Source organism: Aedes albopictus, chromosome 1 (genome assembly GCF_035046485.1).
Source record: "Aedes albopictus strain Foshan chromosome 1, AalbF5, whole genome shotgun sequence".
NCBI classification, from domain to species: domain Eukaryota; kingdom Metazoa; phylum Arthropoda; class Insecta; order Diptera; family Culicidae; genus Aedes; species Aedes albopictus.
Window position 1 is genome coordinate 104,480,954 of NC_085136.1, and position 25,655 is coordinate 104,506,608.

Below are 25,655 nucleotides of genomic sequence, written 5' to 3' on the forward strand. Positions count from 1 at the left end.
GGGGGCAGCTTTTTCTTCCTTGCCTGTTTTGCTGAACTCATTATTGAACAAAGGGTATCTACCAGCCGAAATCGAGACTGTTTTCTACCTGGAAACGGGTCCACCGTCGTCGTCGACCAATCTTAGGAGGTTGAGGTTGCAGATGCAACTCAATCCTATATGGAGAATGCACTGTGGGCCAGAAGACAGAAAATTGTGTCCATAAACCACAAGTGGTTTTCAACGGTTTATGTACACATGTACGACAAGCAATACGTAAAAATGGGATTACAAAAAGTTCAACAATTATTGTTCCATGAAGATTTCTTCGTTTTTCTTTCCTCACGATCTCTTTCCATTATGTTATGTCCTTTGGACATTTTTGTCACATGTTTTATAAGACAAAATGTCAAAAGAACAAAAAGTAACAATTATTTCAAAATTAAATAAAAAAAACATCAATTGCGACTTCTTACTTTTCGACTTTTTTTACATTTCGACGTGCTTAATTATGACTTTTTGCTTGTGAACCAATATTGCAAAAGTAAGATATACAAAGAAAATTCGATAGTTTTATACTTTTTTTTCCTAAACTATTTTTGCGAAATTCTGCCTTTCGATCTTTTGTCCTTTGGAACACCTCAAAAATGCCACGAAATTTCCACATCTGTGCCACAGTGTACCGTGACGATCCGCCAGACTATTTGTGCAGACATCCTCGATAAATCAATAAATACACACACGCTTTGCTTTGCTTAGCCGGCTTTAGGGTTGCTTCCAGTCAGCCAGTCACAACCAACTAGGTAGTAGGTACTGTCGAGCGATGACAATCCAGACGATAGCAAACACAAAAAAAAAAACACATCTAAAACGGACCTCCAACTGAATTGATATCGATTGAGGTGCAAGAGCAGTAACAAACGCTTTAACGTGGAAATTTTTGTTGCGCAGGATTGGTCGTAAAAGTGGAATTTGTAGGATATTGCACAATTTTACAACCTTTTGCAACAAAATTGCAACGGTTAACTCGCGAGAGCTGTGAGAACACGAGAAGACCATCTCAGATTACACAGCGCAACATTTTTTTGTCTCAAGAGCAAACTTATGTGTCGCTGACAGATTTTGGACCGCTGAATCCAAATCCGGGCTCAGATTCGCTCCTGCACGTCTCAAATTCGGGCTATACCTCAATTTTTGGGGCAAAATATGCAATTTTGGGCTTTTTTGATTGCAAGCCATTTAGCATGGAAATATTTTTTTAAGCAATCAAAGGGTAAATTGGCCAATCAACGTCTAAATTAACGACTCATGCAAAATATTTCGTTTTACCATATCAAATTTTATGCAAAGTTCGTCACTTCATGTGGCGGCCAAATTTTTCATTAATTTTGTTTTATTTTAATTAAATTCTCCTGTATTTTTGTACAGTTCACCACCTTACGGTGCTGGCCACACTGATTTGATCCGTAATAAAGCGTCAGTAGTTTGTGCGGTCCGTCACTGTTAGTGTCGGCACAAAGTTTTGTTTCAATATAGGCGTTTAATTTAGAGGTTTCCTGGAGTACTTACATGCTACTCCTATACTTAATTTCTTTTACAGATTTCTGCACGAGTTCTATCGCTCTAGGGATATCTATGGGTATCCTTCTAAGAGTTCCTTTAAGGGATTTCCCAGGAACTCCTTGTTCTGCCTGTGGATTCTAAGCAGGTTCCCACTGGAGATTCCTCCAGCAATTCCCTCTCGGGATTTCTCCAACAATTCTTTCTGGGGATTCATGCAGGAGTTCCTCCTGGGAATTCCTCCACGAGTTCATATTGGAGAATTCAACGGAAGTTCTTTGTGGGAGTTCCCATTAGTTTGCTCTAGGGATTTTACCAGAAGTTCCCTCTGCAGATTCCTCCAGGAATTCTCTCTGGGAATTCTAGCAGTAATTCCCTCCGAAGAATGCGCCAGGAATTTCCTCTGAGGTTTCTGCCGGAAATTACGTCTGGAGATTACGTCAAGATTTCTACTTGGAAATTTCAATAGGAATTCGCTTTTGATATTTCACAAGGAATTTCCTTTGGAAATTCCTCCAGGAGTTCCTTTTTGGGATTTCCTAGATGTGCCTCCAGTATTCCTAGGATATCCATTTGGGGGTCCCTTTTGGACTTTCTCTGCAAGTAATCGATACCACAAAAGTTCAACTCACTGGACGCAGTGGTTCAACTCCCCCCAACATACAAATTTCTGGGAGATACTTCAAAAGGAATCACTGATAGAATCCCCAGAGGGGATTCCTCGAGCAATCTCCAGAACAAACTTCAGGAGAAAGCCTCAGATGGAACCCTCGAAAAAAATATCCTAGTAAAATTCCTGGGGAATCCTCTAAAGAAACTCCTGAAAAGATCACCAGAAAGAACTCGAAGAATAATTTCTACACTGCCATTCTACGCATAACTGTCCCATGTTGTATGAGAATCCCTATGCACATGGGACATTTGGGCGTAGAACGGCAGCACAGTAACGCTAGAATAGACACGTGGAAGAATTCCCAGAGGGTAAAGGAATTCCCGAAATGGAACTTCTGAAAGTATCCTCAGATGGAACTCCTAGAGGAATCTCCAAGAGGAAATCCCTGAAGAACTCGTGGGCGAATCCCCAAAGGCAAATCCTTCAAATTTCCCCAAAAAGAATCCCTGAAGAAATCGCCAGAGGAAACTCCAATAGAAATCTCCAGGAGGAACTCTTGGGAAATCTCTTGAACGAACTCCTGAAGGAATCTCCAGAGAGAACTCCTAGAGAAATCTCCAGCGAAGACCCCAAGAGAAATCTCCAAAAGGAACACTCTTGGGAAATCCCTAGAAGGAACACCTGAAGAAATATCCAAAGGAAACCTCTAGAGGAATCCCCAGAGGGAATCCATAAGAAATCACCAGAGGGAACACCTGAACCAATCCTCAGAAGGAACTCCTCCCATGTAATATTTTTAGTCAAATAGACGAGAAGAGGTTCTTAAAACCATCATAAAACCAAAATAAAAGGTATTAGATTAAATGACGATTTTGAAAACCTCTGCAAGACTAACTGGTTATCAAAATATTACATGGGCTGGAGGTATTTCCAAAGATTACTCCAAGTGGAATCTCAAGAAGAAACTCCTAAAATATTTCTCAGAGGAAATTTTGATTGAACGATTTTTACTTCCGGTTTACTTCCTGAAATAATTCTCGAAAAATCCCTTGAAGGGATGACTCCATCATTTTTTTCCGGAAACTCCTCAATTCAAAATAATGCAGTCAGTTTCTATCGCCACCGATTGCTGCAGCAAAATCCTCTTGCAACATGTCTGGGAATATTTCAGCAATTTCTGCTGAGGAATGGAACTATTCCTACTAAAGGAGTTCTCCGGCAATTCCATCCGAGAAAAATTTGAGAGAACAGCTTATGAAAGTGCAACAAGTTTGAAATGAATCTTCAAATCTCACACTGCTTTCATAACAAGGCACTAAACGGATGCAAATTTTCAAGTTTCCGCACTCCTAGCCTTGAACGATGAATTTGGGCCCTCCATGATAATACTACCAAAATTTAGGCTTATTCGGACTGTTAAACGCCCCATAATAAATAAAAAAATATCAATAAATAATTCCAAAATCGCCAATAAAGTAATAGTGGTGGAAGCAATATTGATCTACAAAAGTTTCATAAATAAATCTGAAAATAGCATAAATAAATCAAGGTTTTCCACAAATAATTGATTCTCGAACAACAAAGTTACAACGCAGTTACAGTGCGTTTATTACTTGAAAATCTTGGAGATGAACCAGCCTCGGGCTGAAAATCTCTCTAATAAAGCTAATAATAATAATAATAATACTTGAAAATCAATTATATATTTGTAGGAAATTTTGATTAATATATGCCCTTTTTAGATTTGTTTATGCATCTTTTGTAGTTCAATATTCCATTGGACTTCCATCACTATTTCTTTATTGTCAGTTTCTTTTAATTTTATGTAAAATAATCTTCGTTTCATGTGTCGTTTGCATTTTAGCCGTGAGTTCAATGCACAATTTGGCTCCTAGTAAGTTCTGCATTCTATGCGAGTTCTAGTAATCTGGGTATGTTCTCAAATGAAGTGACCGAGCGCAATAACATTCTGCGTATGATCGCCAAGAACAGTAAAAGTGCACCTAAAACGAACAGCGAATCCTTGCCCGTCGGTTCTGGGGTGTTGTCTGCATCCTCGCCGGTTGCAGCACAGCAATGAAAAAAAATGCACCGGTGCAACCAACATCGAGAGAGCGCTGCATTGGTATGCATGTTGAAGTCGGAGAGTTGCTTCACTATAGAGTTCTCGCAGCAGTCTCGCTCTCACTTTCCTTCTCTTCGCTTCTCTTCGGCCGAAACCTTGCAATCTCTCAGTGCACCGGTGTGGTGCAGATGCAATTTTTACCGGGCGCATCATCCCGACCCGGCTCTTCGAAGTTTGAGGCCGTTAGTCTTGCATGCCGGTTGCATCGCAGTTTGCAGTCGCACATACTGTATGTAGCTAGGAAGAACGCATGAGGTTGGATTTGGTAGGTAAGAGGAACCCGCGCTGCTTTGAGCTTCTGTCTGCTGCATCAAAGAAATAGGTATTGTAGAAGGAAAAAAAATGCCAAAAACAAAATCAACTCGGAATGGTTTGTCGTTCGGTTTGTTTTGGCAAAAGGTTTTTGAAGTTGTTGCAGGCAACCACATATAAATCAGAATTGCCTGCCTCATACGTCGAATGAATCATTCACCTTCAATCATCAAAGAAGCAAACAAATTAACCGGGTTTCGCGAAATACTGTGTGTGGGAACCTTGTTTCCAAAGCATTTCTGGCGAATCTGCTCTACTTTTAAGTTCTAGAAGTTTAGAAGCCTTCTCCGAATACAGCTTCTATGTATTCTAAGGATGCCCCTACTAAGCGATAGTTTCTTCCCTGCGGCTGCCAGTACACTGAGTGCGCGCGTCGCGATGTGGTTGGGTGCAATGTTGCCCGTCTGCTTCCCGCAGGCCGGGTGTGTGCGGTCGCAGTGCACGCTTGCCTCGAAGACACTCTTGGGTCTTGATGTGCGCATATTTATGTGCATCAACAAAGGGAATGCACCACACCACCCGACCGGTATGAAGCAGTCGAGTTTCGGCTGCTGCTGTCTCGAACTCTGTCGCAGCGCACCGCCGTTCATGATCAATTTGGTGGTGGAAGCACTTTGCTACCGTCCTCGTTCAACCTTGCCGTGTGGCTGGCTGCGTTCAACTCTTTGCGCAGAAAGCGCAGTCAATGAATGTGGTAGAATGTGCACTTGGCTCGCAATGCAATAAATGCATAGAACACACGGTTGCGTGACTGCGATTTCTGACGGATTGATACTTAGATGCATGTGGTGCAGTGCAACGTATGCTTGGGCTCTTGGTGAAAAATTCCCATCAAATCATAGCCGTGGTATCTAGCTGGGAGGCCGTTGATGTGCATGAATAAAAAGATTCTTGAATGATTTCATGCTTTTCGATGATTGAAAACTGTTGTTTGGTCCTTCGATACGGATCGTCGTTGCTGCAATTGTAGATTTTAAAATACATAGAATAGGTAAATTTTGAAGTACACAAGACATCCATTTAACCCTTTGAAGCCGGATTTTTTCCAAGCGTTATTATGGAGATTTTTCAACGTTTTTCTGTAGTTTTGGTGGTCAATAGCAGATTATTTTTTCCGGATATTTTAGGTCATCCAAACTATTGTTGAGTTAAGATCTACGAGTGTAACGGCAACTTCTTTCATTATACAAAGCTACTATTTGTAATCTATCATGTTCAGTGAGTCTTCTGAAAGGTTTATAGACAATATCAGATCAGTCGAGATGTCCTACGTTGCCCAAATTGTTCTTGAGTTTAGATCCTAAAGTCTACGGGTGTAACTGTAACTTATTTCATTATACAAAGCTACGATTTGTAGTCTATCATATCCAGTAAGTCTTCTAAAAGTACATTAGGCATAATCAGATCAGTCGGGATATCCTAGGTCATCCAAACTGTTCTTGAGTTTAGATCCTAAAGCCTACGGGTGTAACTGTAACTTATTTCATTGTACAATGCTACGATTTGTATTCTATCATGTTCAGTGAGTATTCTGAAAGGTTAATAGACAGTATCAGATCAGTCAGGATATTCTAGGTCATCCAAACTGCTCTTGAGTTAAGATCCTAAAGTCTGCGGGTGTAACGGTAACTTCTTTCTTTATAGAAAGCTGCGATTTGTAATCTATCATGTCCAGTAAGTCTTCTAGAAGGTAAATAGACAGTATCAGATCAGTCGGGATATATTAGGTTATCCAAACTGTTATTGAGTTTAGATCCTTAAGTCTGGGGGTGTTACGGTAACTTCACTAAACAAAGCTACGATTTGTAATCTATTATGTCCAGTAAGTCTTGTGAAAGTTACAGAAGTTGTTTTTATCAACTAAGCTTCATAACAGTAAGGAAGCCCATAATATCTTAAAAATAAAAAATAACAACGCATTGTTCCTCTAACTACTTTGGTAAGTACAGTGGATTTTGTAACACTACTTAACGTAGTGGCAATACCTATTACCACAAGTTTAGACCTGAAGCTATGGTCTCCGGAGTAGTTTTGTTGATCTTGAATATCTCAAAGCCATCTTGAAATGACTCATGATATGGCCCCTTGCATACAGATTACAGTTCAAAGTTGATTGTGAGAATAACTACTGTTACTATCAAGAGCTAAACTTCAGGATAGTTTGGACGACCCTCAATGTCCGAAAGATTCATAATAAAATATCAGCCATTCCATAGAAAAACGATATAGTGCATCTCCGATTGTCGTGAAACTTGGTGGGCTTGTAGTTCTTCGGAAATAGTTAGACCCGTATTTTTTTATTTCGTCATTAGGGTGACCAATTTTCATATAGGGTGTTCCAAAAAAATAAGGTTTTTCAAAACTAAAAATTTTCAAAAAATCGTAACTTTTGAACCAGTTGACCGATTTCAAACTTCTTTTTTTTTGTTTGAAAGCTATTGAATTGTAGTTTTCAGGGAAAATACGTTAAAGGGGCTAAATTGTAAAAAAAAACTATAAAATATGCAAATATATTAGTTTTTTCACGTTTTCATGGTCTCGGGACCAAAGAGGAACCCTGGTTTTATATTTTGATCAGAAAATTCAGGAAATTTGGCGTAACATATCAAAAAAATCAGAGATGTATGTTTTTTAGTTTTTGAGATATGATTTTTTGAAAATAAAAGGTTAAATTTTCCCATACAAGACACTTTATTAAATTTGATTATATTTTGATTCCTTATAATATTATGGATACCAAAACCACCAGGAATCACTTTAAAAAGCAATACTATGCATAGTTTCATGAGAATTTGCAATTTCAAGCAATTTTAGAGTAGCTAGTACTAAAATATATGACTCTCTATATTAAAAAAATCATATCTCAAAAACAAAACACGATTTTTTGAAAATTTTTAGTTTTGAAAAACCTTGATTTTTTGGACCACCCTATATGAAAATTGGTCACCCTAATGACGAAATAAAAAAATACAGGTCAAATTATTTCCGAAGAACTACAAGCCCACCAAGTTTCATGACAATCGGAGATGCACTATATCGTTTTTCTATGGAATGGCTGATATAGTAGACTTCAGGTTGGTCCAGTCGACGCGATTGATTATGAAACGCTACTCAGTATGTCAGATATAGCTGATGTTATTAGAGTAAACCTGAAGATAGTTTGGCTCACCTGGAACATTCCCATAGTATCTCTTAATGACATTTGAGATTTCAAGAGCTTCACGGATCTCAGCAGATTATGCTCTGCTATTACACTAAAACCTCTTTTTATGCATGTTATTTTTATGCACTTTTAATTTTTGCACCTTTTTTATGCCCTGCATAAAAAAAAGGAAATCTACTCAGAGCCAAGATTGTGCATAAGAATATTTCATAATGACGGGAACTGTTGCAACGCAACGGAGGCCAAGGAGTGTTTATAGAGGAGAGCAAAGGAAAGTTACAGGTTCATTTTTGGGTGTTTCCGAAGGTCTCATGTGCGTTATACATGGGGTCCGAGTGGGTCTTAAGGGGGTTTCGGAGCCATTTCAGGAAGTCTCAGAGAATTTTAGGCTGGTTTCAGAGGCGTTACGGGCGCTTTTAGGGGTTTTGGTTTAGGAGGATTTTTTGAAGCATTTCAGGATGTTTCAGATTATTTTCGGCGTGATTCAGGCGTTACGGAAGCGTTGCGGAGGAGTTTTGGGATTTGGAGCTTCTCAGGTGCGTTACATGGGGTCCGAGGGGGATTTTGGAGGCATTTCAAGACGTTTCTGAGCATTTTTAGCGGGATGCAGAGGCGTTACTTTAATGTTACGAGGGGTTTTCGTGGTTGTTTGAAGCGTCTCAGGTGCGTTACATGGGGTCTGAGGGGGTATACGGGGGATTTTGGAGGCATTTCAGAATGTTTCAGACAAGTTTCGGCGTAATTAAGAGGCGTTACAAAAGCGTTACGGAGGAGTTTTCGGGGGGTTTGGGGCCTCTCAGGTGCGTTACATGGGGCGTTACGTGGGGTCCGAGGGGGTTTAAGGGGGATTTTAGAGGCATTTCAGGACGTTTCAGGGCCTCTTCGGTGGGATTCAGAAACGTTACGGAAGCGTTACGGAGGAGTTTTCGTGTGGTTCGGAGCTTCTCAGGTGCGTTACATGGGGTCTAAGGGGGTTTAAGGGGGATTTTGGAAGCATTTCAAGACGTTTCAGAGAATTTTTGGGGGGATTCAGGGGTGTTACGAAAGCGTTACGGAGAAGTTCTCAGGGGTTTCGAAGCCTTTCAGGTGCGTTACATGGGGTCCCCGGGGAGTTTAAGGGGGATTTTTGAAGCATTTTAAGAAGTTTCAGAGCAAACTCTGAAATACCTTAAAACGCCCCTCAAACCTCTTGCTACGCCTTTTAAAGGCTCCTGAGATCCCATGAATTGCCCCTAAAGCCCCTTGGAACGCCCCTGAAACCCACTTAATACTATTGAAATACCCCAGAATTCCCCGTAATCCCATGAAAACACCAAAAAATCTTGACAGAACATCCTCAGAAGGCTCCTCAAGTCCCCCGAAACAACCCCTTAAAACGCCCATGAAGCCCCTTGGAACCTCCTTTTTGGGCTCTCTGGGAACTTTCTGGAAACCCCCTTAGCCCCATCTCAACTGCCCATGAGGAAGACCTGCTCTCGCGAACTAGATTCTCTAATTAAAGCCCTAGTTAAATTCATCGAAACGTTGGAAGAAGAAAAGACTGAAACGCCAAAACTATTCGAAAGCCCTAGTTAAAGCCCAAACTTAATTTATGCATAAATTTCCCTCTTTTTATGCCTTTTTCAATTTATGCACATTTTTAATTTATGCAGTCCCAGCCATGTGCATAAAAATAGGTTCTAGTGTATATTATATACAGTTTTTCTTGTAAATTTAGAGGACTTCATTATAGAACAGTTTGGACGAACCTGAATGTCCCAAAGGATAATAATGACAAAAGTTGACTTCAAATTGGTCCACTAACCACGAATAAATATGCAACGTTACTCAGTATAGCAGATATGGCTGTTGTTACGAGTGTAAACCTGAAGTCCTGAACTCCAAGGTAGTTTGGCTGACCTGGAATATCCCTGTAGTGTCTCTAAATGATATTTGAGATTTCAAGAGCTTTGCGGATCCTAGCATATTATGCAATGCTATTGTTTATGGCGATAACACATAAAGTAAATCTTGTAGATTTGAAGGACTTCATAACAGAACAGTTTGGACGAACCAGAATGAGTCAAAGGTTTACAATAAAAAAAAAATAGACTTCAGATTGGTCCAGTAACTACGGATAAATATGCAACGTTACTCAGTATAGCCGACATGGCTATTGTTACGAGTGTAGACCTGAGGTTCTGAACTCCATGGTGGTTTGGCTAACCTGTAATATCCCTGTAGTGTCTCTAAATGACATTTAAGATTTCAAGATCTTCGCAGATCCCAACAGATTATGCAATACTAATGACAAAAACACATAAAGTTGTTCTTGTAGATTTGAACGTTCCTGAATGTCCCAGAGGTTAATAACAAGCTAGTATACTTCAAATTGCTTCAGTTACTGCGGTTGGTTATGCAACGTTACTGTTACGAGTGTAGTTCTGAACTCCAAGGTAGTTTGGCTGACCTGAATATCCCTATAGTGACTATAAATGACATTGTACATAGATGTCAAGAGCCTCACGGATCCCAGTAGGCTATGTAATGCTATTATTTGTGGCAAAAATACATAAAATTGTTCTTGTAGATTTGAAGGACTTCACTATAGGACAGTTTGGAACATCCACAACATCCCAGAATATTAAACACCTTTTGGTATTCTTGACGAAGGCTAAATGAATACATATAAACGTAACCCACATCCAAGTTCTTCTTTTAGAACAACTGGTATGTCAATTAGGGAACGTTCATAAATTACGTCACGCTTTGAGGGGGGAGAGGGGGTTCAGCAAAGTGTGACGACTTATACAAAAATGTCAGAGGTCCCATACAAAAAGTGTGACATAGGGGGGAGGGGGGGTGTGAAAATGATCGATTTTTGCGTGACGTAATTTATGGACTTTCCCTTATTTCGTTTTTCCAAATTTCCGAATTTCTAGGTTATCAATGAAGTCCCAAATTCAAATACCCCCATTATTCCCTAATAGAGGACTCAATTTGCAACAACTTTGCCGAAGACAGTATTCTGTTGGGATCATATATGACCCCTCCGGTTCCAAAGAGTTAAATCGATACGTGTACCACAGACAAACAGACGTAACACTTCGAACAATTTTAGATTCAAATCATAGTCACGAAAACATATTCTCCTAATACTGAAATAACTGAGTTTGGCTAATCATGAACCAGGTGGCGGTAGTGAGCAAACGTCAAACTCGAACAAAAACGATGCAAGCGCCGCGTGTGGTGAGTTGGCCAATTATAAAATATTAAAATCCACCGTATAATCAGTTTACGATGGAAATTATTAGAGTGTTACGTCTGTTTGTCTGTGCATGTTGAACCTACATATTACTACGGGTGACGAGTTCGATTCCCAATCGATCCTTTTAGGAAATATCGTAAATAGTAGAGAAAAAGCAGTAGACTTCGCCATTGCTCTAGTCTTTGCCTCCCCATACAAATTCATACCTAAATGAAGTGGCAAAGATTAGAGCAGAACATTAGGGGGGTGTCCAGTTAGCCTAGTGGTTAAAGCTATGGATCGCCAATCCGGAGACGACGGGTTCGATTCCGGTTCAGGTCGGGAAAATTTTCTCGATTCCCTGGGCATAGTGTATCATTGTTCTAGCCTCACAATATACAAATTCATGCAATGGCAGGCATAGAAAGCCCTTCAATTAATAACTGTGGAAGTGCTCAAAGAACACTAAGTTGAAGAGAGGCAGGCTAAGTTCCAGTAGGAAAGTTGAGCCATAAAGAAGAAAAAGAAGAAGATTAGGGGGGCAAAGTCTAGTGTTTTTACCCTAATAGTAAAAATAAACCAGCGAATTCACTTGCTGCAGAGTGATAATCCTCCAAGAATTGCTTCAGGCGTTCCTTCAGAAGTTACTGCTGAATTGCTCCATAAATTCCTTATGATTTTCTTAAGAAAATTTCTTCTCAGATTCCTCCTGGAGTTCTTCTAAAATTCATTCATGTGTTCCTTCTGGAATTCCTCCAGGAGTGCCTTCAGAGATTGATCTAAGAGTTCTTTCTAAGATTTCTCCAGAGGTTCCTTCGAGGGACCCCAGGAATTCTTGCTGAAGTTATTCCAGCAGGTTCTTCTGCTCCTCCAGAAATTAAATCTGGGAATCTACAAGAACTTTCTTCCCGGATTCGTCAAGAAGTTCCATATGATTTCCTTTTTTGAAAATTACTCCAGCAGTTCCTTTTGGCAATGCTTCAAAAGTTTCTGCTGCGATTTTTCAAGGAGTTCTTTCTGAGATTCCTCAAGGAGTTTCTTAGAGTCTTTTTTGGATCCCTCCAGAAGCTCCTTCGAGGAATCCCTCAGGAGTTCCCTTACAAATACCCACTGAAGCTCCTTCTCCGAAATTTTCCAAGATTGACCAGAAGTTGCTTCTGAGAATTATCCAAGAGTTCCTTCAAAGATTCATCCTACTGGAAATTTCAATCGTAATTTCTTCCGAAATTCACTCCTTCCTTTTATAATTTCTTCAAGAGTCTTCTGGGATTTTCAAGGAGAGATTTGAGATCCCTTCTTTAAAAATTTCGAGATTTCTCTCAGAATTCCTTCCGGGATTCTTCCACGATTTTTTTCCTGGATTCCTCGAGGAATTCCTTCTGTAATTCCTCAAGGAGTTTTTTCTGGGATTTCTCAAGAAGTTCCTTCTTAGATGTCTCCAAGAGTTTTTTCTGGGATTGATCCAGGAGATCTTTCCTGGATTCCACCAAGAGTTTCTTGTGGGGTTTTCCATTAGCACTTATCAGCATTGCTCCAGAAACTCCTTCTAGAATTCCTCCATGAATTTCTCCCATACTTTCTTCTGGGATTCCTTCAGGATTTTCTCCAACGATTACACCAAAAGTTTCTTGTGGAATCCTTTCAGGAATTTTTGGGAAGAACTTCTGGAGAAATACTGTAAGAAATCATGGTTGAAATTCCCAGAAAGAGGAATCTTTGAAGCAACTCCTGGATGAATCCCGGAAGCAACATCTGGTCAATCTTGGAAAATCTTGGAGGAATGCCAAAAGGAACTAAAGTAGGTATCCGTAAAGAAACTCCTGAGATAATCCTCGAAGGAGCTTCTGGAGGAATCCATGAAAGACTCTTAGAAACTCCTTTAGGATCTCAGCAAGAACTTCTTGAAAATTTACAGAAAAATGAACATTTGAATGAATTCTCAAAAAAAGGCAGTCCTAAGGAATTTCTTGACTAATCCAAGAAGAAACTTCTTGTGGATTCCCAGATTTAATTCCTGGGGGTCCCTCGAAGGAACCTCTGGAGAAATCTTAGAAAGAACTCTTAGATCAATCTCTGAAGGCACTCCTGGAAGAATTCCAGAAGGAGAACTGGATATGTCTGCATGTGCTGCATATGTCCCGCTCAGTGGAACCCACTGTGCCAGTAGTATGCCATAAATCTACGGTCTAGTCTACACAAACTCCCCATCATGCACCACTAAAACGTGATGTGACACATTCCCACTCTGTGCATACAAAAAAAAACATCTCTCGTACATTTATTCTCTAAGAACTATCTCCCGTTTGCTTCGTTCCGCTCTCCGATTTTACTTCCAGAACAACCATAATACATAAATCTTTACATAACCATACCCAAGGCACGTACGTACGTCAACGAATTGAAGCGTAATGTGCCGGCTTTTTTTGCCAAACCAAACAATATCCATACAAAAACATAACAACTCATACAGTGCGAGAATCTATGTTATTAAGAAGAGAGTGAGAGTGTGATTCATTGAGCAGCAAGATCCTTCTTCAAAGTTCTCGCTAGGCTATATAAAATCAATGAACAGTCTCAAATCAAGAGTAAGAGAGAATCACCTAAACGTTTGAGCATTTCTGTACTCTTCCACACATTCAACGAATCTTTCTCAATCGGAGCTTGTTCATATTACTTGCAAAAACTACATTGCAACAAAGACTGGTCTGTGATTTATATTCCCTATTTATAAGTGATGTTCTTTCATTCGAGAATTTATGTCCTTAGAAGCATCATAAAACAAATACAAAACCTTGGATTTTACTATGATATTCAAAATATCAAAATGAAAAAATAAAAACACATTGAAAAACTTTTCTAAAAGAATGATCGGTACTACTTCTGTCACATTTTTTTTTATTAAAATAAAAAAATCATTTTTTTATTTGAAAACCAAATCCAGAATCTTGCACAAAGCCCTGACTAATTATATTTTTTCTTATTTTTTTTTCAGGTGGGTACATTTGACGTTACATCCTGGAACAATCTGTAAGGAACTACAGGTATACCTCCATTTAGGGGACCCTCGATTTTTTGTACATGGTAATGGTAATGGTATTTTTTAAACATTCAATCAGTTTAAAACTTTCAATATGTTTAAGATGACTTATAAAGCAGGGGTTTTAAGCCTTTTGATAGGCGGGGCACTTCATATCAATAAGTTGTTTTGTGGTGCACCCATAATAGCGCCAAAGTATAACTCATAACATACTTAGTTTAATATATTTATATTAATCTTATACTTCCCTTTCTGAATTTATTTTTTATAAATATCACTCGCAAGTCGATGCGCAGCGGACTGGGACTCCGGGGTTGAGGTCATTGTAATGCTGCGGCAGATTACTGACAAGATGTCAGATAGCAGTGCTTCTTTCATGGTAAAATCAGAGCAAGTTAGTCAAGGTTCCCCGATTTCAGCACCCCTTCACTGATGCATTTCCATGGATGAATTCCTAGAGGAATCTCCACAGAAACTGTTGGAAAAGCTTCTGCAGTAATCCATGGAACAGCTTTCAAAGAAATCCCTATTAAAATTTCTGAAGTATCTCTAGGAACATTGCAGAAGTCTCCAAAGATAGGGTGACGATGGGTATTATCGGCAGGTTTGTTCTCTTCGTCATGGGGGGTTTTCATTGGCCAGTTTTCCTGAAACTTGGTCATATAATTTAGCTTGTTAGGGAAGGATTTGAGGCTAACTTTGAGTTCAACAGCATTTAAAAAAAAACTCCCATGACGAAGACAACAAAGCTGCCGAAAATACACAATTTCCCATATTTCCGAAAGTATCGCTGAAAAAATCAGAAAGAATTAAAACCTTAAGAAAAATCTAAATGAATTCCTGAAAGAATTTCTGAAAAAAAATAAGAATATTTTAAGAATCCGAAGATATGTTTTCTGAAGAAATTCCAGGAGGAATACCTGAAGAAGCACCTGGAAACCCCTGGTGGAATACCTAACGAAACCTCTTGAGATATGTTTGCAATAAATATCCTTTAGAAATGCCTTAATAAAAGTCCTAAACAATATTTTTAATCATTTCCTGGAGGATTCCATAGATAAATTCCTAGAGGTACACTTGGAGAAAATCCTGGAGGAATTTCTGAGAAAATATCTGTTTGAATTTCTACAGGAATATTTGCAAGAACGTCTTCCAGCTTTTCCGCAAGAATCCTGGAGCAATCTTAGGAGAATTCTCAGAGACTATCTTAAAAAAATGCTTGGAGTAATTTCTGGAACAGAAATGTCTTGAAGGAATATTTAAAGGAATGTGAAGAAATCTTGGGAATTTCCTTAATAATCTCTTGTAGAATTTACAAAGCAATTCTTGGAGAAAATGCTTTAGAAAGCTTCTGAGTACATTTGAAAGGAGCTCTGAATTTATGATTCTTAATGAATCCGTGAAACATTTTCTAAAAAAATCCGTGGAGTGTTTTAAAAACAATCATGGATAGTTTTCGTAGATAAATGCTTTGAAAAATTTCTGATTTCTCCATTGAAAAATGGTCTGGAGATATATGTTATAAAATTTCTGGAACAGTATTTTCTAAAGGATTCCATGCAACATTTTTGGAAGCTATCTGTGCAAGACTTTTTAAGGAGTCCTGAAGGAATTCTTCAGATTTTTTCATGAACTCGTGTAAGATATTTTAAATGAATCCTAGGATGAATTTCAGCAAGGGTCTTCCAAGAGCTACCGAAAAATCTGTAATCGTTAAGTAATCGTTAAGTAATCGCTGAAAAAAACTGTAAAGTAATCTCTTGAGAAAAATGGAGATATTTCTGAAGAAATTATTAGTTGAATTTAGGCATAGAATATTTTCTAAAAGAATCCCTCGAAAAATTTGTGGAGCATCCCCTAGGAATCCTTGCTAAAAATTCCGAAATCGATCTTAATTTTTTTAATGAGTTCACAGAAATTGTGAAACTTCTGGAAAAATCCCTAGTGGAATTTCTGGTGGAATTGGAAGTTGCTGGGGAATTTCTGGTGAAATCCTCGGAAGAATTTCCAAAGTGATAAACTTTGGAATACTTTCTGTAGATTTTATTAAAGGACTCTATGCAGAAATATCTGAAGAAATGTCTGAAAAAAAATCAGAAAGAATCTCTGAACGCCTTTAAAAAAACATGTGAAAGTAATGAGGAATTCTTACTAGTAGGAAAGGTACCTCTTTGCGGAAAGTTTGAACAGCTTATTACGAAAAAACAATGAAACACTACAAATGCATGTTAAAATATAGCATACTGTAGTGGGACCTTACAACTGCGTAATAAATTAGGACATCACATTTGGGCAAATACAACACAGAACATATATTTTGCCCTGTTACTCTATTGGATAACAATTTCCGATTACAGGATAACGAGGTTTCACAAATGTTTCTGGTCCATCAGTCAATGCTGTAATCATATTTTCTCTGGCAGGTTGCCTTTTGTTCGCAGGATTAGTTACTTTCATAGCTTGAGTTTAGTCTAGGAATGTCTAATCCTCAGGGGGCATGCTTATTCGAGTTTCATTACAAATCCTTTACATTTTGATGTCCCTGTTAGGTAATTGGTTTTTGCTCGAAATGACCTAAATGTAGGCCATCAAAATGAGACTGGTGAGATCTCAAGGTGCTCCATTAGGCCAGAACACTTCAAATGTGCATTACCTACCTTGATACCTTGTTGGCTACAAAGTAACTTTACTCCAATGCCGAGCGTATAGTAGAGCACCATCTTCGTCGGTCTTGGGCGCCCAGATAACCAATAAGCACTTTATTCAGCATTATTTCTGCACTATATGCGCCTTTACAGCTGGGCATTTAATGCTACTCAGCCGTATATGCGCCTTAAATGCTACTTAAATGCAGGTTTTGGCCCAATATACGGTTGCTTAAATGCTAGACCTTCAGGAACTTCATAAACTCCTGTCAAAATAGTAACGCCTTGAATGTAACGCATCATACAAAACAAACCAAAATAGAAATTTCACCTCTCTCACTTCCCTCCACCACTCACTCTGTTTATTTGCCATCTCGTTCTTTGCTGCATATTTTTTGGTTGTTGTGTCTATCTAACCTTTTTTCTGTTTTTTTTTTCTGACTGCGATTTGATCTTAAGGCCCGTCGATTGCGAAGAAGCTGTTGCACGTTACAGGATAAGCTAAACATGAAACTGTGAAGTGCGCCGATTTTTTGTTCTACTTAAGGTTTGTTGTAATTGAGTTACATTTCCTCTCAGCTTGAATAATTTCGCTTTGGGCGAAGTTGAACTAGGACGACGGCGACAGATAGAGGAAACATATAAAATCGTATTCTTCCCGATGTCTTGTTTTATTTGGCATGAGTATAATTATGCTAAAGCAATTTATCAGACATCATGCAACATCAGACGTCGATTATAGTCTACATAAACGTGGCAATAAGACAGAAATATGAAAAAGAGAATTGAGTTTTTCAATAACATCAGCAGCAACACATCAGTTTTCTAGCAGTTTTGTGGCAATAAAATAACATTCAGGATGCTTAAACCCCAACACATATTGTGCATTTGAAATGCTACATAACAGCTAATGGTTGTTGGATAGCATTTTGTATGTTAATTAAAGACGTTTTAGCTGTCGAACTGCCATGCTAGGGCAGCAAGCACAATAAATGCAAATATAAAACTGATGTATTGCTTATTCAAATGCTTATTGGTTACCTGGGCGATGTTCCTCCAGTTTCCCCGAACGTGTAGGGATCGTAGATCTTCTTCAACCGCGTGCAGCCAGCGAGTTCGCGGCCGCCCACGAAGTCGCCTACCTTTACCGGGTTCTCTGCTGAATATTGTTTTCGCTATTCTTTCTTCCGACATTCGCACTACGTGTCCAGCCCACTGAAGTCTGCCGTATTTTATACGTTTCACAATATTCGCCTCTTCGTACACTTGGTACAACTCGTGATTCATGCGTCTGCGCCACACTCCATTTTCTTGTTTCCCACCGAGAATTGTCCGCAGCACTTTGCGCTCAAAAACTCCAAAAGCTTTTCGGTCTACCTCCTTTAACGTCCACGCTTCGTGACCGTAGATGGCAACCGGAAGAATCAGCGTCTTATACAGAGCGAATTTTGTTTGCGTTTGCAAGTTACGGGACCTAAGCTGGCTACGCAATCTGTAAAAGGCCCTATTCGCAGCTGCAATACGCCTTTTCACTTCACGGGAAACGTCATTGTCACATGTCACAAGTGTTCCAAGATAAACAAATTCTTCAACAACTTCAAACACTTCCCCATCAATCACTACCTCAGCACTAACACCACTAGGCCTGCTTCTGTCTCTACCCACTATCATGTACTTCGTCTTGGTAGAGTTAATCGTCAAGCCTATCCTCGCTGTCTCTCTCTTCAGAGGAGCATAAGCTTCCTCCACTGCCCTACGATCGATGCCGATGAGATCAATATCGTCCGCAAAACCGAGGAGCATGTGCGACCGTGTGATGATAGAGCCATTCCTCTGCACGCCTGACCTCCTAATCGCTCCTTCGAGTGCAATGTTGAACAATAAATTTGAAAGAGCATCCCCCTGCTTCAATCCATCCAAGGTCACAAACGACGTAGACACTTCGTCCGCGATCCGAATACTTGATTTTGATCCATCCAGCGTTGCGCGTATCAGCCTAATTAGTTTCGCCGGAAAACCATGTTCTGACATTATCTGCCAAAGCTCATTTCTTTTCACTGAATCGTACGCTGCTTTAAAATCAATGAACAGATGGTGAGTCTGCAAGTTATATTCCCGAAATTTATCTAGGATCATCCGCAGGGTAAACATTTGATCCGTCGTTGATCGGCCCTCACGAAAACCAGCCTGGTATTCGCCGACGAAGGACTCCTCAAGAGGTCGCAGTCTGTTGCACAGGACACGCGACAGTATCCTATACGCCGAATTTAAAAGGGTAATCCCTCTGTAATTGGCACACTCCAGTCTGTGCCCTTTCTTGTAGATTGGGCATATGAGGCCATCCAACCAACTAGTGGGCAATTCTTCATCCTCCCAAATCTTTATAATAATCTGATGGATTGATTGATGTAGCTGCTCGCTTCCGTGCTTAAGAAGTTCGACCGGGATCTCGTCCTTCCCAGCAGCCTTGCTGTTTTCCAGCTCCTTAAGGGCCTTTTTAACCTCATCCAGTGTTGGTGGTTCCACTGCTTGACTGTCATCCATTATGTTAATCCTGTTCCTGGGTGCTCCTTCGCTGCTACCATTCAACAAATCTTCGAAGTGCTCCTTCCAAATGTGCATTAAACTTGGCGAAATATTAACAGGTTAAAATACAACACGTAACAAAAAAATAAAACTTGTTATAAGCTTCATCAATAATAGCATTAAAAATGCAGCGAGTGAAAATGACGGATGGCCATCAGGATCAGGTGATGTGGAGTCTTTCAGCTTCCAAATAGCATTATAAACGTGTTCTTCAGTGACGTCATGAATACCAAAACCGATTACATCCGATGGTGTATCACGGATAACCTCACCGATTAGTGCAGGCGTGACAGTGTTATGCAAAAAGGGATCACTTCCCAGTAGCAGTATCCACCGAAGATTCTTCAAATTGGTGGAGCCTCGTAGCTGTGCGATTAGGGTCACCAAGCTTCTAATCGCACCATGCGGGTGAGGGTTCGATTCCCGCTCCGGCCGATGAAACTTTTCGAGAGAACAGTTTCTTCTCCGCATCCACTGGTGCATGCTCCGTGTGTTCTTTGTATAGTGTTATATTTCATTTAGTCTGTACAGCCTCTGGCTGAAGACGGTGGCCGCGTCTTTTTTTTTTTTTTTTTTTAATTTCATGACAGTCGGTGGTCCGTCTTCCTGGCCGTAGTCCTGTAGTTGAAGATTCCACTGCACTCCGTCAACATATGGAGCATATGATAGTCGTTTGTTGTTAGCCAACACGAAGCAACGTTTCAACCGAGGAGAACAATTTCGTAGGTATTTCCGATGAGCTGGTTTTGGTACTTCCGGGGAGACATGAAGCACTTCAACACTGACAGCAAAACCATGTAGATGAACTTTCACCCAGAGTTGCTCTGGACGACTACTAACAGGCGAATGGTCAATACAGCATTGAAGTCTAGACAAAACGGCCTCTAGATCTAGAACTCCACCACCTCTTGTTTTCCAGTTGTAATGCTTACTGTGATCAGTTTGTAGATATTTTTTTGGCATTACAGTCAAAGAAACCTTGCGTTGACTCTTTTTCATATTCGCCAACGTTTCGGCCCTTGTTAGAACCTTCTTCAGGGCTCCACGCCTTCTTGTGCCAACCGGATCTGTCACGAGCACCAACTTTGCAGGGTTGTTGTCCGGCATTCTTGCAACATGCCCTGCCCATCGTATACTTCCGGCTTTGGCCACCTTCTGGATGCTGGGTTCACCGTAAAGTGCAGCGAGCTCGTGATTCATCCTTCTCCGCCACACATCGTTCTTCTGCACACCGCCGAAGATCGTCCTTAGCACGCGTCGCTCGAAAACTCCGAGTGCTTGCAGGTCCTCCTCGAGCATGGTCCATGTCTCGTGCCCGTAGAGGACCACCGGTCTTATTAGCGTTTTGTACATAGTGCATTTGGTGCGTGGGTGAATCTTTTTCGACCGCAGTTTCTTCTGGAGCCCGTAGTAGTCCCGACTTCCGCTGATGATGCGCCTCCGAATTTCACGGCTCACGTTGTTGTCAGCCGTCAGTGTGGATCCGAGGTAGACGAATTCCTCCACCACCTCGAAAGTATCCCCGTCTATCGTAACATTACTACCCAGACGGATCCGGTCGTGTTCGGTTCCGCCTGCTTCGTGTTGCAGGCGGGTGTACAGCTCTGCCACCGTTCCAAATGTTCTGGCAATAGTGTCCATGTCATCCGCAAAACACACAAATTGTTCGGATTTTGTGAAAATCGTTCCCCGGCTGTTGAGCCCGGCCGATGTAGAAGAGTAGGCATGAGAGTCCATCACCTTGTCGCACTCCCCGGCGAGATTCGAATGAACTATGGATAGCTCACCCGAAACCCTTACGCAGTTTTGCACACCATCCATCGTTGCTTTAATCAGTCTAGTCAGCTTCCCAGGAAAGACGTTTTCGTCCATGATTCTCCATAGCTCTGCGCGGTCGATACTGTCGTATGCCGCTTTGAAGTCGATGAACTGGTGATGCGTTGGGACATGGTATTCACGGCATTTCTGGGGATTTGCCGCACGGTGAAGATCTATCCCGTTGTCGGATTGTGAATGGGACAGATGACCCCTTCCTTCCACTCCCCCGCTAGCTCTTCGGTTTCCCAGATCCTGACTATCAGCCGGTGCATACAGGTGGCCAACTTTTCTGGGCCCAGCTGCTTTGTTGGGTTTGAGCTGATGAATGACATCTTTTACTTCCCTCAGCGTGGGAGTTGATTCAGTTCCGTCCTCAGCTGCACTGACATCGTCATTTCCTCCGTTGCCGTGGTCTCCCGTGCCTACATCCTCCACGCCATTCAGGTGCTGCTTCAACCTTTCAATCACCTCACGTCCGTCCTTCAAAATGCCTTCGTCGTCGCGGCACGAAGCCGTTGCGGGATGCGTTAAGCTTCTGGTAGAACTTCCGTGTTTCTTGGGAACGGCACAGCAGTTCCATTTCCTCGCACTCCGCTTCTTCCGAATGGCACTTTTTCTCCCGAAAGGCGAGTTTGCTGTTTCCGCTTCTGTTTGTAACGTTCCACGTTCTGTCTGGTCCCTTGCTGCAGCAGTACCACCCTCGCTGCATTCTTCTCCTCCAAAACCGTTCTGCACTTTTCTTCAAACCATTCGTTCCGTCGATTCCGTTCCAAGTGCCCGATGGTGCTCTCGGCTGCGTCATTGATGGCTGCATCCACTGTACTTCAGCAGTCCTCTAGAGGGGCCTCATCGAGCTCGCTCTCGTCTGGCAACGCGGCTTCGAGATTCTGCGCGTATGCTGAGGTGACATCCGGTTGTTCTAGTCGCTCAAGGTTGTACCGTTGCGGTCGCCGGTACCGTCCATTGTTGATAACGGAGAGCTTTGGGCGCAGTTTGAACATCACCAGATAGTGGTCGGAGTCGATGTTGGCGCCACGATACGTCCTGACGTCGATAATGTCGGAGAAGTGCCGTCCGTCAATCAGAACGTGGTTGATTTGAGATTCCATCGGCTGTGGTGATCTCCAGGTGTAACGATAAGGGAGGCTGTGTTGGGAAAAGGTGATACGAATGGCCATATTTTTGGAGGCGGTGAAATCAATGAGTCGTAGGCCGTTTTCGTTCGCCTGCTGGTGGGCGCTGAACTTACCAATCGTCTTTCTGAATTCCTCCTCCTGGCCTACCTGAGCGTGCAAATCTCCTATGATGATCTTGTCGTCGTGGCTTGGGCAGCGATCGTACTCGCGTTCGAGCTGCGCGTAAAATGCGTCCTTGTCATTATCAGTACTTCCGGAGTGTGGGCTGTGCTCGTTTATTATGCTGAAGTTGAAGAATCGGCCCTTGATCCTCAACCTGCACGCACATTCTTTCGTCGATCGGCCACCAACCGATCACGCGCCTCTGCATATCACCCATCACGATGAAAGCTGTTCCCAGCTCGCGTGTGTTGCCGCAGCTGTGGCATGATTACCTCTAAAAGTTCGCACCATGGATCCTGTCCGACACACCTCCTGCAGCGCTACGATGCCGAACCCGCGGCCCTTCAGTAGATCGGCGAGTATGCGGGTGCTCCCAATGAAGTTGAGAGATCGGCAGTTCCACGTACCGAGTTTCCAATCGCAAGTCCTTTTTGTTCGCTGGGGTCGTTGCCGTTGGTCTCGGTTCGAATTATTCTGTTGCTGATTTTCCGTTACAATGGTTTTTTACGGCTGGCTCGTAAGGCCTGACACCAACCCCCTACTTTCCGAAGGACCATAGTGCACAGTTGAGCTTAGAGTCCTTCCCTGGCACTCGGACGTAGATCAGCCGCCCCTAACATGGGGATCAGACGTTGTTGTGAGCCGCTCCTCCTGGAGAACAGACGCTCAGTTTTGTAGAAGTGAATCCCGCCTTTCCTGTTAGTCTACGACCAAAGTTCCCACCGGGGTTGGTTACCCGCTCTTCCCTAAGGTTGCTCATAGTTTCCGGCCGGTACCGCGAGGAGGAAGGGATATGAGATGCTGGGCAGAGGCTAGCGGATCACAATGGGATCTGAATTGCGCAGCATATCCAGCCTTCACCGTGCCCTCTACCAACCATATTTGTGACAGAATTTTTCTCGTTCGTCACTCGTTGGTTTCTTGTCCAAAATTCCGATCAATTTTGATCAATTCGGAGCACTGAACTTCATAACAATAAATGTCTTGGCAAATATTTCTTACACCGTATGACGACTTTAGTACATAAATTTTAAACCAAAACATCTGCGGTTGGTGATGAATCTTCCGAATATGTCATCTTTGCTGATAAGCTCTCTGCGAGAAAAGGTACAATATGTTGTATATGTACTCCGGCACGCTGTGGACCTCGTGAGATTCAGAATCCGCGATATGTCGTTCTAGAGAGAAAGAGAGAGAGAGCAACCGCGAGCTTGAGCGTGCGAGTAATCTCAACCGCGCTCACCAAGCTTCACACGCTACTCCTGCTAGCTTGGTTCGGTTCCGATTCGACAGCGACGGCCGATGGTGTGGATGGGTAGATGGATGGCATGACAACCGCCACCAACCAAAACCAGCTATCAACCGAGGTAATCTCGAAGATCGCTCCATTCAACTCCATGCCATCATCGCGGCTGCTTCTGCTTCGTCTGGTGTTGCAAACCGATATGGCTGCCATCCCGGAGGGGGCGCGCGCACACCGACTGTTTCGGCTGATTGCCTTCTTGTACCGGGGGCTTGGGAAGTATGGTTATAGGGCTCTGGGAGAACGGGTGGTATGTGAACCACGCACATGGGTAGTAGAACAACCCGAAATTGAGTAGAGAGCGAAACGCGATACGAGCAAGAGCATGGAAAGAAGGTTGAAGAGTTGGTACCGAGCATATGTACGGGCACCAGCGCAGATTCTTCGCCGGCACGGCACACACGGTAAGCTGCACTTCATGCGCTTTGGTTATTCTTGGCTGGTGTGGCGGACGGTGCGGAAGAAGGGCCCATGCTAAGGGAATCGCCGAACCGGCAAGCCAAGAGAGTGCGAGACAGACCGAATCCAGTCGAACGAACCCCACCGACCGACGACGAAGACCGGCAGCACAGCACATTTGCTAGTAGTTTGGTAGTCGGCAGTACCGCGATAGTAGTGCAGCAAACGATATCCGCCCAAGGTAGACCTAGACAGAGACGTGAAGGACTGCTGAAGCTAGAGCAAGTTCCACACCCCCATTTTCGAGAAGACTAGACTTCGGTCGGAACAAGTGCAGTCTGGGCGGCTCAGACTTGTAGATAGAGGCAGTATAGGTAGATCTTTTGACAGTTCAAAGAGCCGGGCGACACGCGAGTTTCCGACGACCTCGCGCTGTATCGGTGCGCTTTCAGAAGACAGGTCTAGCAGGAAGTGTGGTTGGGGGTCGTTTCCAGTGCTTAGTGCTTAGACTCAGAGAACATTTCGTAGTAAAATCGATAGCGGTGATTCGTTCCCACATATAATCGTAAAAGGGTTTCGAAGAAGAATTACGCCGGCAATCGCACTACGCAGTACAAGTACGGACCGAACGACGATACCAATCGAGAAGAGTCTCCGTCTGTTGAAAGGGAAAAGACGGTTAGGTGGGCACGGGGGAACACCGCGAGGCCGAGTGAAGCGAACGCGACGCGAGGTACAGTTGGAGGAGGAAGAAGATTTTCGCCGGGACTAGTCTGTGTAGTATACAAACGGCCGAGAGCCGGCTGGAAACGAGAGCAAAAGTCCCGTCGTCGTCTCCCCCGAGTGACCGTGTTTTGCTTGTGGTTAACAAAAGAGGCGAAAGGGTTGGACGCCACCACAGACAGTGGAGAAGAAGGCCAAGACTAGGGAAAGGGTGGTCTACATAAACCCAGGGGGTGGGAGAGGATAGTGTGTAGTGTGTAAAAGCAGGCTACCGCAGACCCAGCCGGCCAGACTTTATGTACAATAATCACGCTTCTCCACCGACGACGACGTTGTCGTCGTAGTCACGAGAATCACAAGACAGAGAGATTGAGAGAGAGAGGATTCGCAAACGCAACCGTCGAGTAACAGAGCAGACAGAGGCAAGTGAGCGAGCAGCGGCTCAGACAAAGGAGACTGAAGCAAGAAGATTGACATCGCCGGCGCGGCGGAGAGGCAGCAAGGTGCGAGTGCGAGGTAGGTAGCAAGCTTTCATCCGGTCTGTTCTGGGGGGCTTCACGTACCTACGTACGCGGCGAGATCCCCAATAGATCTTCACCACCGGAGTCGGAGTCGGACCCCAAGGTCTTTGACTGACGGCAATGACGACGACGACGCAGACGGACGATGGTAATGACGGCGATGATGATTATGGTTCTGCACGGTTGGTCGGTCGGCCAGTGGAGGACATCCAAGTGGGGGGTTCTGCTCACTCGCTCTCGACCAAGTCGATCGTCTTTTACATACTTTATTTACGTAAAAATCGTACCGGCTCCTCCGCCGCTCGTAACCTCTTCCCCTCACCGATTGGGTACTACTTTTTTCCATT

General features: G+C 42.5%; 1 protein-coding gene across 2 annotated transcripts in view; it reads left to right on the forward strand.

Moving 5' to 3' along the window:
* The window catches only part of LOC109397635 (RNA-binding protein MEX3B), a 223,401-nt gene that overhangs the window by 60,308 nt on the left and 137,438 nt on the right, over positions 1-25,655 (forward strand). The window contains exon 1 of one of the 2 annotated variants that reach the window (XM_029880410.2): positions 23,653-25,303. The exons of the other annotated variant lie outside the window; for it this stretch is intronic. The gene's annotated coding sequence lies outside the window, so the exon portion shown is untranslated. Of the gene's footprint in view, positions 1-23,652; positions 25,304-25,655 lie in introns of those variants that run through there. 2 annotated transcript variants of the gene reach the window in all.